The 15,369-nt window shown below is 35.9% G+C and overlaps 1 long non-coding RNA gene across 1 annotated transcript; it reads right to left on the bottom strand.

Moving 5' to 3' along the window:
- Positions 1 to 7,628: 7,628 nt before the first annotated feature.
- Positions 7,629 to 10,021, bottom strand: LOC113039441 (uncharacterized). Its single transcript, XR_003275002.1, has 3 exons — positions 9,962 to 10,021; positions 8,008 to 8,357; positions 7,629 to 7,734 (listed from the first exon to the last, which is right to left on the bottom strand). It is a non-coding gene; the product is annotated as an uncharacterized LOC113039441 (long non-coding RNA).
- Positions 10,022 to 15,369: the final 5,348 nt, after the last annotated feature.

The raw sequence follows: 15,369 nt of genomic DNA, 5'->3' as shown, positions 1-15,369 counted from the left end.
GTGTTTATTTTATTTATCACAAGGGATGTTAAACGTGGAAAATGTTTCTTTGTTTTGTCAGTGGAATTGAAAAGTAATAATGATTAAAAAAAAAAAATCCAGTCTTATAAGGTCATCTGTTGTAAAGGTTTGACTCCTCTGGAGAAGGCTTCGGGTCCGCTCTCTTCTCATTAGATTCTGGAAGAAAAGAAGCATAGAAAGTAAAAAATAGTCTAAGAGTTCATATCGATCTAATTATTAAATTAGTCCCCCATTTCAGCGATTAGTAACAATTCACAATAAATTATGACAAAGACAGAAAAACTGCATAATGCCAATAAAATAAAACTGTATTTCCTTTCTTTTACGATCTATCTTTATTAGTAAGACAAATATTACTTTAAAAGACTTGCCCTCCTCACATGAGCAACAACACTGAATTCTCTGCTGGTGATGTGTAGTTAATAATATCCATAATGTTCAGGTGTGATGTTTGTGATGGTGAGGTTTAGTTTCAAACTCTCTTTGAATTGTTGTATTGTTTCATCATATAGCTTTACCTCATTGTTTGTTTTATTCAGTGTAGCTATTGAAACATATTTAGCACAACCGCGTTCTTTAGACTCTGCAGACTTCCACCATATCATGTCAATTTCTCGTATTTCAGTAAGATCAGTAGTAGTGTGACAGATTAACCCTCAATCACTGGTATTGATGTGATTTTATTCTCCTTGAGAAGCACATCTGGAGAACAAACAGACATAGTTTCTCAGATGGAGATCGAATTCTGTTTACATCCACATATTTTTATGCACATTTGGGATATCGCATTAAATGTTACTGCGCCAGTTTTCCGGTAAGTGACAATGGAAAAACATGTGGGATGGAAATTTATTTGTAAATATTTCATGCAATATTCCAATTTAATTCACAACTTTATATGAAAACCAAAATCTCGTCCAACTAACCTTGCGACTTCCTACAGCTCATAACAATAGTTTCTTGTTCGTAATTTCAGTCTCTAAACACATGACATACCATGGACACAAATTTAGGTGTATAAAAATGTTGTGGGGACATGAAATGTTTCATGAAATGAAAACGTTGTGATTGTAATATGATTTAAAGCTTGCAAAAACATTTCTTACGACATTCGACTAACTTATTTTTATTTTTATTTTTTTATCAATACCTAGAGACCGTAATATATTATTGTCAAGTTTAACAGAGCAAAAGGAAGCACGGGTGATTGTTAAACGTCTCAACGTAAAAAAAAAAACCGCATATAACCTTAGCCTACTCATAGTGAGCCAGACACACACTCATAGATTAAAGTACGCTTACTATAAAAGATCGTTTTACCGTTAGTATGAGAAAGTATGAGTAAGACAGAAGACTGACTAATTTCGAAAGCGACTTCGAATGCGTCATTCATTTCCCATTAAAATAGATAGATAAAGTAGATAAAGTAGATAAATAAGCTGTGTACCAAAGTTGAAGGACACGGACTTCGAAGACCAGGTCTCCGAAGTGCAGGAAGGTCCCTCCGAAGTGCGTGAGATGCTCCGCCTTCGCAGGATTTCCTAATTCCGCCACCAGAGGTTCCCGATAAGCGCTTTCTCGCATAGCACTGGTATGAGAGGAGAGCTGACGAGAGGACAATCCTGCCACGATAGGGGGAGCCAGAATTGCTCATTTTTGTTTTTATGTTTTACGTCATAATGGAGGAGACGGTGATGTACCTCAGGCTTAGCCAAGACCGAAGCCAGGTTTTTTTGTGTCCTTTGTCTGAACCCAGATTTTTTTTTAGGCAGTTAACCATAAAAATAAAACTGAATAAACATATTATATATATATATATATATATATATATATATATATATATATATATGTATATATATATATATATATATATATATATATATATATATATATATATATATATATATAAAAGCATAGTACAGCTCAATGTTCAGTGACATCTGTGACAGCTAACAGTACTGTTTGACCGGTCCCAGTCCTGCAGTCTTTCATAGTTAGCAATAATGTATTAATATTTTGACAATAAATGTTGTTACTTTCATTTTCAAAAATATGCACGTCTTTTACAACATGATGCATTGTTGTAGATTAAACTACCCAACAGTATATTTAGTAGTGCAGAAGTAATATTAATGTAAAACCATCTTGACTAATTATTTTTCAAAACAATATTGTATACTTTTACTTTTACTCTCAATACCTTAAGCATATCAGAGTTTCCAAGATAACACTTTTACTTAAAGGACAGTTCAACCAAAAATGAAAATTCACTCACCCTAAAATTGTTCCAGGTTTGGAATTTTCATTTTTGGGTGAACTGTCCCTTTAGCAAAGGTTTAAAATATGACGACTTGTAGTTTTTCCCCAATATGGTATTAGTAGTTATTATAGTTTACTAAAGTATCGTTACGTTGTCATAGCTCTAAACAATTTCTCTTTTCCTTCCTTCCCTAAATCAGACTAGAGCCCTGTACTGCAGGATATAACTGAATGTGTCAGCGCTGGACAGGTGTTCAATGGTTTTGGGCTGCAGCGAGCCCCTGACAGAGCTGCTGGATCTTCTGAGAAGTGAACGCCAACAACGAATGGGTGCCACAATCCACTGATGGTGTTTTTCTGATGTTAAACCTAAGCTACTGTAAATGGTTGTAAAAAGTACTTCCAGTTATGTATAGAACAATTTGTTTTAATGTGTAAAAAAAATTTACAGGACAAAAAAATAAACATATAAAAGAATGTTTTGTGAAAAAAATTATAAGCTGCATTAAAAAAAATTAACAATGTACATAAGTACTTCTCTTTTATTTACACATGTGCATATGCAAAACAAAAATACAAAATAATAATAATAATAAATTACACACTAAAAATGAAAAATGTTTACAACTTCAATTAAATTTTTAACTTGCATCACAAAAATAAACTACAGAAATTAGGTTGTTTCAATGACAATGTGACGTTTAAAAAAAAGATTTCGAAAAACTGTAACATTTCTTGCATGACAGCACTTCAAGCACTTCAGCACTTCTTGGGGGGGGGGCAATAAACATAAAACTTCTCACGAGCAACTTTTGAAGGGGACACCAATAAAATAGGCTAAATTGTACTAAAGTATATATGTGAGGAGGAAAACCTCACTATTGCATGGAGACCGTTCCATTATCCTTCTTCTCAAAGTTTCTTTCTGGTTCAATGAAGCTGACTAAATTGACCAAAACATTCTTCAAAACATTTTTTTCGTTGCAATGATTTTTAAGTTTTTTACACAATCAAGCCACCAAAATACAATAGAATTTGAACTTAACTTCAACTTTTATTTATTTATATAGCACATTTAATAGCAATGTTGTTGCTTCACAGTTATAATTAAAACATGCATATATAAAAACATTTGCCATGCCTAGCAAAAAATTAAGGCATACACAATCTTAGACATTCACCCTCACACCCTGTAGTGAGATCGGTATTGACGTGAAAGTGAGGGGGAAAAAATAAATAAATAATTTATTACGTCAATGACTGATTTGTTCAAAAAGTGGATTCACTCAGTTAGGAAATACCTCCTCAGTGTGTTTCTCAAAATTAGTGCTGTTACTGCTGTACTGTAGCTTTTCAACTTCTAAAATGCACTTAATATTAACTTCTTGTTTATTAAACTTTTATAAAAATAAAAATCACATTTGTTATGCTAATATCTGGAGAACAACTGCACTCTTCGTATGATGTTATATTAGATTAACTATATTAAATGAAATCGACCAGTGGCGGCTTGTGGATTTTAAAATAGAGGAGGCAAACTAATTGTATTGGTCTGGAGATCTCTGCTGATTGTTATTATTATTATTTTCTTAACCACTTTAAAATGGCTTTTAGTCAGAAACCGTAAAGAAAATATATTTAAAATCGCTACTCATAATAATTAATTGTTAAATTATCAGCCCAGCCGCTCCAGGAGACGTTCAAACTAATAGCACGTAATTTATGTCTCTATGATGGTTGGTTGATATTCCCATAGACAGTAAAAGAAAGAAGGTGTTAGGAGGGAGGCTAGCCTCCTCTATGATGTTACTTTTCTCAGCACCCCTCAGCGCTGAAAGTGAACATTCGATGCTGATTGGTTCCCCTGGCCTCCCCCTCCCCTTCTCTTTTACTTAGCGGTTGTAATTACATCAGCAGATTCGGCACATTCGCGATAGAAAAGCGGAGCTTTAGTAATGGTATTAAAAATGTGATATAACAAACAAAAATATATACATTATAAGACATGAACTGAAATGAATAGTGAAGTTTATTGTTGATTGTTGATCACACAGCTGTAGCTGTTTTTCTCCTGATATTCCACCTCCAGAGGTAGAGAGAGACTGATGCTGAGATCAGACACACTGATGCTGGACAATAAACTGTTTCCTTTGTACCAGGAGAGAGTCACATGACCCACATTCACCACTGAACACAGCAGTGAACAAGATGAGGATGATGATGTAGAACATTTTGAAGAGTTACTGATGATGACAGGAACAGGTAGATGAGCTGAAAACATGAGAGAATAAGTCTATAATGGATACATATTCAAACAAAATACATCGCAAAAACTACTCACCAGAAACAATAATGCTGAATTTCTTGGGCAGGACTTCTTTTCCACTGATGATCTGCAAAAATCCATAGAGTCCAGCATGTTCCTCTGAGGAGTTTGTGATGGTCAGAGATCCAGTCTGACTGTCCAGCTTCAGTCTGTCTCTGAATCTCCCATCAGGACCATCATAATATGAGATCTTATTAATCAATCTGTTTATTTGAGCTATACGAGTGCTGTCAGATCCAAACGTCCACAGTATCAGCTCAGCTTTCTGTATTTCAGTAAGATCAGTGTATAAAGTGACAGAATCTCCCTCCATCACTGACACTGACTTCATATTTCATATTTCAAGTCCCTCAGGATATTTTGTAGAAACAGGAACAACAAAATATAAAGTGGCCGTAAGAAAAAGTGAGTTGCAGTTAAGATCACTGAATAGTTCCCAAATATTGGACAAACATCAACACAAGCATTTTTGAGTTTAAAGGGGGGGGGTGAAATGCTCGTTTTCACTCAATATCCTGTTAATCTTGAGTACCTATAGAGTAGTATTGCATCCTTCATAACTCCAAAAAGTCTTTAGTTTTATTATATTCATAAGAGAAAGATAGTCTGTACCGATTTTTCCCGGAGAAACACGACCGGCTGGAGGCGTAACGTGTGGGCGGAGCTAAAGAATCACGAGCGCCAGTAGGCTTTTGTGTTGAGAGCGTTTGGAAGCTGTGACATTACCATCATCCCAAACAAACCATGGCTAACAGTCAGATTCAGCGTATATTTATGATCCAGAATCAGATCCAGAGGCTGAAATTTAACAAGAGCAGCATCAGCAACGATGTCTCTATGTGGTATGTACTGAAACTGTATATATTTGCTTAGCGGTTTTGGAAAATGACTAAGTTCCACTTTGTCGTCTTTTTTTTTTTTTTTAAGCTGTACATGTGGAAAGTGCAGTTTGATGACAACATCGCATGTTGTTCACTTGATGTGCTTACTCTCCGATAGTTAAGTTAACAACACCGAGATATTTGAAGCAGTTTTACTCACTGCATGCAGTTCCAACACACGATCGTGACCCTTTTTCGTTGGGACTGCATTATCCTTAAGAAATAAAGGATGTGCAAACCCGGCGTCAAACTGGGCCTTGTTTGTAAAACAAGCATCTTCGAAATGCAGGGAACAAACAAAAACACTTGCACAACTCCGTTGATGCTCTGTAAAAATAAACTCCATCCACTGGTCCCTTAATGCTGTTTCTCTTTTGGTAATCTGTGCAGGGTTGTCTTGCCCTGGCAACCAAAAACACACTTCTTTTGTGACATTTCGCGACGCTCTCGCTCTGATCAGTGAAGTCTGTTGTGCTCTCAGTGCTCTGCTATACGGGAGCACGCGCTCTTCCGGCAGAAGTGCCCTTAGGACCCATATAAGGAAATTCCACTCCATCTAACGTCACACAGAGCCATACTCGAAAAAAACTTTCCGAAACTTGTGACAAACCAGAAGGATTATTTTTGGAACAGAAATACTCCTTCAAACATACAACTTAATTTTTGAAACTTTTCCATGTTTAGCATGGGAATCCAACTCTTTAACAGTGTAAAAAACTCAGTATGCATGAAATAGCATTTCACCCCCCCCCCCCCTTTAAGCTTCATAAAACAGATCAAAACATTGCTTCAGACATTTGTTAACTATATTCAAATCATTTTTAAATATTAAGACCATTTAAATCTACTCACCTTCCACGGGTAACGTAGCTAGTACAAATAAAACAAACGTCTCCATTTAGTGAGTACAAGATCAGTAAAAGTTGGTCATTGCTAGGCTAGTTGCTAACCCGCTCCGTCGAGTCTCAAAGCGTTTGATCAGTTCGTCCAATCAGTTTCTAAACATGATTTTTTCATATTTCACTGAGTGTAGATCAGTAGGTAGCGTTTGTACGAGTGAAACGCAAAATGTTTTTGATTTAACTGTTGGAAAATCAGTGGGCTATCAAAAGGAGACTTCCCAAAGGTATTTGTCCTGGAGAACCATTGGCCGTGTATCTGCAGCGCAAGAAACTCACACACCTCAAATATCAAACGATATGAAACACCCCCACATTTATTACTGTGTGAACAGTGAATGGGTGTTAGGTGTCCCAACGTCACCAGCAGGTCAAATTTCAAGCTATTCAAGTTGGGTCCAGGTATCCCCTTACGGTCCGTGCAAGAACGGGGAAACAAAAAATCAAGTCATAATTTCGTGAGTTGTTTTCTCATTTTTTCGTTTCCATATGTGAAAGCAAAAACAATAATTAGTCCTAGATTATAGCACTTGAGATAACACAATTATTTAATACGACATGCTTTTATTATTATAACTATTATTATAAAGTTCATATTTTGTTGTTAATAAGGCTTAAATTGAACTTTAGGAGCAAAAGTCTCTCATTTATACTGTGTGAAACAGTGCAACCTTTAGATTGTCAACTAGAGGGCAGAAAACGTTCAGACATCACTGTTATGTTCATTAACACTGAACAAAGTGTTCTCAGTGGTGGAGCATTGCGTTAGCAGCGCAAAAGGTTTTGGTTTCGATTCCCAGAAAACACGTGTTAGGTAAAAAAATGTTAGACTAAATGCACTGCGAGTCACTTTGGATGAAGGTGTTTGCTAAAATGCAAAAAAAATACAAAACATGAAAGTTTTTCTTACAAACTATAACAGACATGCAGTGTAAAAAACATGAAATTACAAACAGGGTTAGAAAAAATGACAACAGGTTATTTGGGTTCCATAATAATCAAAAACCTAAAAAAATGTTCTATGTTGTTCTTCAAAGAAACCTTACAGATACAGAGAAGATGCAAAGAAAATGGAATCAAATATAATTGTATTTTTTTTACTTCCATTCTAGTGTGAAAACAGTTTAGCGGTTTTAAAATACTACAGTAATTTGCTTATTTTCACCAAAGGATTACAAGCTGCTGTTTAATGGCAGCTTGAATTTAATTTGGGAGTTTAAAAAAAAAATAGAACTACTGTATGTTCCATTGTTTTGGAAACTGAATTGAAATATCCCCGAGTTTAAACACTGTGTACTCTTCTGCTATCAAGGCCAATCCTCTGGATCTCTGGTCTTTTCTTCTGATCCTTTAAGAAAAAAAAAACAAAGGAAAACAAAGGAAAGTGTTTAGATGTTCCCATCAATGTAAAAATCAACTCATTACAGTGATTTATAATTCTGATTGAGGATTTACATGAACCTATTCACTGTGAATAAGGATACTTGATAAAATGACAGAGAAAAAACGTGTCTCTTGATTTTTGAAAATTATATTTAATCTTCTTACATATGCTTGCCATAATTAATAGTTTAACAGGTACAGGTCTTATAAAGACATTTGATGAACTCACTGTACTCACATAAAAAGCAACACTGAATGTCGTGGAGTTCTTCAGTCTGTCACTGGTGATGTGTAGTTTATAATGTCCACAGAGTTCATTTGTGATGTTTGTGATGGTCAGAGATCCAGTATTGTGGTCCAGATGCAATCTGTCTCTGAATCTTTCTTCATTGCATAGGTTTTCCTCGTTATTTGTTTTATCCCATTTAGCTATGACTGAAAATACAGCCTCTTTGTTTCCACTGGAATCAGCAAATTTCCACCAGATCAGCTCATCATCCTGTATTTCAGTGAGATCGCTGTGTAACGTGACAGACTTTCCTCTCATCGTTTTCATCAACTTAATTTCATCTTTCTCGATAAAATAACCTGGAGAAAAGACAGAGATAAACTTACCAAGTCTTTTTCAACAAATCTCTTTCTACTTATTTTCCTGATATCAGTTATTGCTACTAACTTTGATAAATCCAGTCGATGCTGTCGGTTATACAGGTGATGGTCATAGAATATCATCAATTCAAAAAGTTAAACTTGTATAATATATTAATTCATTACACACAGACTGATATATTTCAAATGTATATTTCTTTTAATTTCGATGATTATAACTGACAAATAAGGAAAATCCCAAATTCAGTATCTCAGAAAATTACAATATAACTTAAGACAAATACAAAGAAAGGATTTTTAGAAATCTTGGCCAACTGAAAAGTATGAACATGTAAAGTGTGAGCATGTACAGCAATCAATACTTAGTTGTGGCTCTTTTATCTGAATTACTGCAGCAATGCGACGTGGCATGGAGTCGATCAGTCTGTGGCACTGCTCAGGTGTTATGAGAGCCCAGGTTGCTCTGATAGTGGCCTCCAGCTCTTCTGCATTCTTGGGCCTGGTATATCGCAACTTCCTCTACACAGTACTCCATAGATTTTCTATGGGGTAAAGGTCAGGTAAGTTTGCTGGCCAATTAAGAACAGGGATACCATGGTCCTTAAACCAGGTACTGGTAGCTTTGGTGCCTGTTGGAAAATTAAATCTGCATCTCTATAAAGTTGGTCAGCAGCAGGAAGCATGAAGTGCTCTAAAACTTCCTGGTATATGGCTGCGTTGACCTTGGACCTCAGAAAACACAATGGACCAACACCAGCAGATGACATGGCACCCCAAACCATCACTGACTGTGGAAACTTTACACTGGACCTCAAGCAACGTGGATTGTGTGCCTCTCCTCTCTTCTTCCAGACTCTGGGACAATGATTTCCAAAGGAAATGCTAAATTTACTTTCATCAGAGAAATAACTTTGGACCACTCAGCAGCAGTCCAGTCCTTTTTGAAGCGAGACGCTTCTGACGCTGTCTGTTGTTCAAGAGTGGCTTGACAGAAGGAATGCGAAGCTGAAACCCATGTCCTGCATACGTCTGTGTGTAGTGGTTCTTGAAGCACTGACTCCAGCTGCAGTCCACTCCCCCACATTTTTGAATGGGTTTTGTTTCACAATCCTCTCCAGGGTGCGGTTATCTCTATTGCTTGTACACTTTTTTTTCTACCACATCTTTTCCTTCCCTTCGCCTCTCTATTAATGTGCTTGGATACAGAGCTCTGTGAACAGCCAGCCTCTTTTGCAATGACCTTTTGTGTCTTGCCCTCCTTGTGCAAGGTGTCAATGGTCGTCTTTTGGACAACTGTCAAGTCAGCAATCTTCCCCATGATTGTGTAGCCTACAGAACTAGACTGAGAGATCATTTAAAGGCCTTTGCAGGTGTTTTGAGTTAATTAACTGATTAGAGTGTGGCACCAGGTGTCTTCAATATTGAACCTTTTCACAATATTCTAATTTTCTGAGATACTGAATTTGGGATTTTCCTTAGTTGTCCGTTATAATCATCAAAATTAAAGCACTATCTTTGTAATCATATCAGCTGAACTAAATCAGTTGGGAACCTTAAAATTGATTAGTTGTACAGTAACTTACTGTTTTGTGAATGTTTATCCGGATCAGGTGTTTCTGCATCTGCTGAAAAAAGTACAAACATACAAACAAACCCCACCAATAATAATGTCTTGTATGCAGAGTTATATGAACACAAACAAGCAAAGATCTTCAGTAATACAATATCTTACCACTGTTTGGTTGATCAGTGTCCCCCAGTGTTCCCATTTACTACACCTTAACAATAAAAACATAACTCAATGAAGCCCTTTAATGTTTTAACTTTTGAGTTAATATTGTTTTATTCTATTATATTATGGTATTACACAATACAATTGTATTATCCTTTGTTATTTACACAATATGGTATTATCTTCAATAAACTGGATCAATAAACTGATTAATATGCAGTTATTCCCAAATACTGGATGTCATGAAGAGGGTTGGTATAAAGGCCCATTGGGAGGTCCTAGTAGTCTTCAATTGAGTTGTATCAGTGAACTAAAATAACCCCTGAATTGCAGCTGTGAACTAAAGTAAACCTGTGAACTTCGAGTGATTTGCAGAAGCTGACATCAGCAGTAAACAGATTTGATGAATGTCTCATGTGACCACAGCCAGCCAATACGGAGAGGCAAAAAATAAATAAATAAATAAAAATGGGTTGATTTGGCTGAATTCCTCCATTAAAAATGAACAGGTGCACTAGAAATAAATTGTGGCAAACGGACAGGCAGTGCCAATTAACAAAAAACCCAGAGATACCGGTAAGGGACTAGGGTATAAAACAAGTGCGCAGACAGACAGAAAACTCAGATGCGGTGGCCATCATCTCAGCTTTATTGTTGTGTTCAGTAAAGTATTTCGACATCTGGAACTCCCTTTCTTGCGTTTTTTATGTCTTTGAGAAGCACATTACTTTCTCCACAACTATGAGTTACCACTATGTCAGTGGACAGAATAAAGCCTCATCAAACACATATAAACACAAGAGTCATAGTTAAATAGTCTCTCACCATTAGTGAGCTCAATGTGTTCTTCTCCATCAGGTGGGCCTAAATAAAAATAATCACTTAATTACAGGAATGAAGTAGAAATACATGAATCCATTTGAACAAAACTGTGTTTTGCACATAAAACTATTATTTTTCTTCTGGCAAATAGGTAACACGCACCTTGATTAACTGCTTGTTTAGATGTCCTTTGGTGATAGTAATAGCCACAGAAAACTGCAACCACAACCAGAGCAATAAAGCAACCCAGCACTATATAATATGTGGACGAATCTGATGCTGTAATGGAAAGAGAAATATCTATCATTAACCAAACTGAATCAGTAAGAGGCCGTTCACACAGAACACACTTTTCCATTGAGAGTTCAGATGTGCTACTTTGGATGGAGATGCAAGGTTGTAGAGCTTGTGGCTGTTGTCATGTCTGTCTAAAAAGAATCTCAACTTTTACACACAGTGCCACTCAGTCATGTCATACCAAAACTGTAGATCAATCAGAAAAAACTAAGTCGGGGAAGGGTTGCAAGTATTTGAGTACATTATCAAGTTAGTGTTGTAACTTTCTTGTTTTACAGCAACATGTCGGATGAGATTCTGCGCTGCGATAAAAAAAAACAAAAAAAAAACATTAAGTGCCACATCTCACATTTAGAGGTGCAAAGACGTGTTATGTGTAAACGGCTCTTAAGAGATTGCCGTTCAGGTATATGAGCATGACCAACAGAGATCAGCTAAGTAAATATAAAGAGCTGCCGACCTGAACATGTGTAACAGAGTTCGCTGATGTCCAGATGTGTGGTCTGGTTTGTGATGGGATTGTTGATCACACAGCTGTAGCTGTTTTTCTCCTGATATTCCACCTCCAGAGGTAGAGAGAGACTGATGCTGAGATCAGACACACTGATGCTGGACAATAAACTGTTTCCTTTGTACCAGGAGAGAGTCACATGACTCACATTCATCACTGAACACACCAGTGAACAATATGATGAAGAACATTGTGAAGAGTTTCTGCTGATGACAGGAACAGGTAGATGAGCTGAAAACATGAGAGAATAAACAGGCAAAGTATGATTTTCAGATAAATCAACATTTATTGGTAAATCTCTGTTTATCTGAAAGACATTTGAATGATGCCTTAATGCATTAGTTTAAAAAGTTCACAAATAAAAAGCACTGACTATTGAAATCTAGTAGCATAACTTTTTTTTTTAATAACTTTTCCAAGTACGATTTTTGTTAAAGCTGTTCATAAATACATTATTTAGTCAATTATTATTACAGTAGAACTTGGAACACGAGGGTCTTCAGTTGCCAACTTTAGTAACAAATCAATATCATAGACATTCAAGGTCATATTTTAAATAATTAAGTAATTGACATAGAGTAAATCTATTTTAATGACAAAAGAGATTAGTTTAACCAAGCGAAAGACTACTCACCATAGACATTAACTTTAAATTTCTTGTATGAGCTCTTCCTGATGAAACTTAATTTATATATTCCAGAAAAATTAGCTGTGATGTTTTTGATGGTAAGAGATCCAATCGATGGGTTCACCAGAAATCTGTCTCTAAATATCTTAATTTCAGCGTTCATAGCTATGACAGTATCGTCAGGTCCAAAGGTCCACACTTTCAGATCTTCTTTCTGTGTTTCATTAGCATGAAGAGTGACAGAATCTCCCTCCATCACTGATACTGACTGTATCACATCTGTCTCAACACCAGAAAAACCTGCAAAACGAATAGAAATGGATATTCAAATAGAGATTACATTGCAAAACCACAACACAATATGTGAAATGCAAACTTGAAGAATTTGATGAAGACTTCTGTAATCGTATTTATTATTCTAACAGTTTGAGTTCTGAAATAGAATGTTCCAGTTTAGGCCGTAAGGTGAATAGTTGTCCCCTTGGAATTATAAGTTTCTACCCGCATTCCGAGTAGTTTGGAGATTTTGAGCTTCAAAGTTTTTGCATTCCATTTTACTGTAGATACAACTTTGTTGTTTATTTAAATAAAAAGTCCCAAAATGTACAGAACATAAAAAAAATCTATCACATAATATAAATAAGTAGTCACTGAATAAGAATGTGTATAACGAGTGACCAGCTGCTTGTAGTTTAGTTATCAAAGAGTTAGGAGAAAGGTGTTTTTATACCTTACTGATCCGTGTTGAATTGAACTAGCACAAAACATAACATAACGCTACAATATTTTGCAGGATCAATCTGGTCCAACTGAGCTATTTGGAAACATCTGAACAGGAAGATCGATGTAGACCAGGGATCCTCAAATCTGGCTCGTTGGATCCACTTTCCAGCAGAGTTTAGCTGTAACTCTATTCAAACACACCTGAGCATGCTAATCAGTGTCTTCAGGATCATTAGAAAATCACAGGCAGGTGAGTTTGATCAAAGTTGGAGCTAAACTCTGTAGCACATTGGCCCTCCTGGACAAGATTTGAGGAACCCTGATGTAAACTGGACTTATTTTGAGTAGAGTTACACCCTAAAGATTGTAGTAGGCTTTATCTTTCCGCCACAAGCGCAAACATTGTCTACAGATTTCATCAAGTAGGCTCTTAATAGATTTGATCCACTTAAAACGTTGCTTTTTTTGTTGTTGTTGTCATTTTCTCCCTCACATTAAGACAATATTTTTTTTAAGGAAGTGCTCAATCAAAACCGAAAGTAAAGGCTTTACCGTTATCTAGCCTACTACTTCCCGTGTATGTGTAGTAATAATAGTAAAACAACTAATATCTTCATGTTGGCGAAGGGTTTGAATAAAATCCGATGGAAAAAAAAAAAGATTGAAAGTGGAGCTGAACTATCCGAAAGTCAGACCTCCTGTCACATCTCAGAACTGATTTCTGAACTGTCAGAATACAGTAAACCCACTAGAGACAAACATCATACTAACTATAACTGGTTAGCAAACTATTGTCGATAATTTATGTAAAAATCGCGTTTCGGAGGAAAACTAATGCGTCGACACCGGTAACTTCTTGAGATAGTAGCCTAGCCTAGCATGATCGCATTGGAATCGCCCACTGACCGGGAACTCCCATGTCCTGCAGAGATATTTAGTTTTTTTTTTCTTTTTTACTTTTTGAACAGAAATTCTTTATTTAAGGGCAATTCTACATTTGTATCCTTAAAATAGACGTATCTCAACATTTAAAAAGTTAATACGTTAATAGTCCTTTTTTAACGAAAACAGTGTGTAATGAAAAAGCTTCTTTTCCTCTAGAAACCGTCTGTAACGTTAAGGCACAGAGAAACGATATCGTTGGAATCACTTTCAGTAGCCTACGATTTTTTATCTAGCTGATAAACCAGACAAACATTAAAATCCATCCTGATGTGACGAGCTCGAGGATTTAAATCGACGTAAGAACGCGCGCTTACAATAAAAAACTACATCGTTCGCAATTATTTTAGTTCGAAACGAGTGTTTATGTTCCATTCAAAGGGTATAAAGTCTGGGATTATGAACCGCTGGTCTAGAACAGTGCCAGCTAGTGTTACACTGTGGTCGAATGTGATTCCTACTTTCACACTTTGGTGGTGCATCGCCCTAATGAAGAAACCGCCCCAGTTTGCACTTATATAACAGTCAGGTATTTGTGTTAGCTGGGTTTTGTCTTGTTTTAATAATTACTTGCTGAAGTCCACAGTGGAAAAAAGTTATATTCTGTTCTCTCACACTCTGGGGATTTTAAGTAGGCCTACTGCTGTGTGTGAATGCAAAGTTAATTTAAAAGTAGCATAATTTGACAAATTTAGAACCAAGTCAGCACAATATTCATCAACATTTTCAAATAACATTGTCATATTGTCTTAAAACCAAAGGTCTAATAATGCAGTTTGCTAACAGTGCAATTAAACTCAATGGAACTTTATTTAAATGTTTTTAAGCGTTCTAAAACTGACCCACTGAGAGTGTATGTTTTTCATGCAGAAAGAAACATGTATGTGATTCACTCAATGTGTGACAGTTTGTGAGTCAATGTGAAACCTGTTGTAGTCTCATTTATTTATCTGGAACAAAATGTGGTTTCATTTGTTGGGTGGACAAAAAGCTTGTGCACGAGAGTTAACACATGAAGTTTGTGGGTGAAGGGTTTCTTTTCTTCGGCTGACATGAATATCATAGACTGAACTCCACATCAAACAAAACGGTTTTACAGTGAAATAATATAGTAAATTTAACAAAACTAATGTGCTAGAAACATATATTTTACATTTAACATTTACACATTTAGCAGATGATATAGGAGCATGTTCATAGTATAGGTCCTTCTTGACAAAAATAAAAAATAAAATAAAAACTTGATTTATTTACCCATCATTAACTGAAATATGTATATATATATTTTTTACTCCATTTTACCTTTAAAAACATGTGATACAGCAAACAATACCAT

This window comes from Carassius auratus, chromosome 22 (assembly GCF_003368295.1).
Source record: "Carassius auratus strain Wakin chromosome 22, ASM336829v1, whole genome shotgun sequence".
Lineage (NCBI taxonomy): Eukaryota > Metazoa > Chordata > Actinopteri > Cypriniformes > Cyprinidae > Carassius > Carassius auratus.
This window is presented reverse-complemented; position numbering and strand designations above follow the sequence as displayed.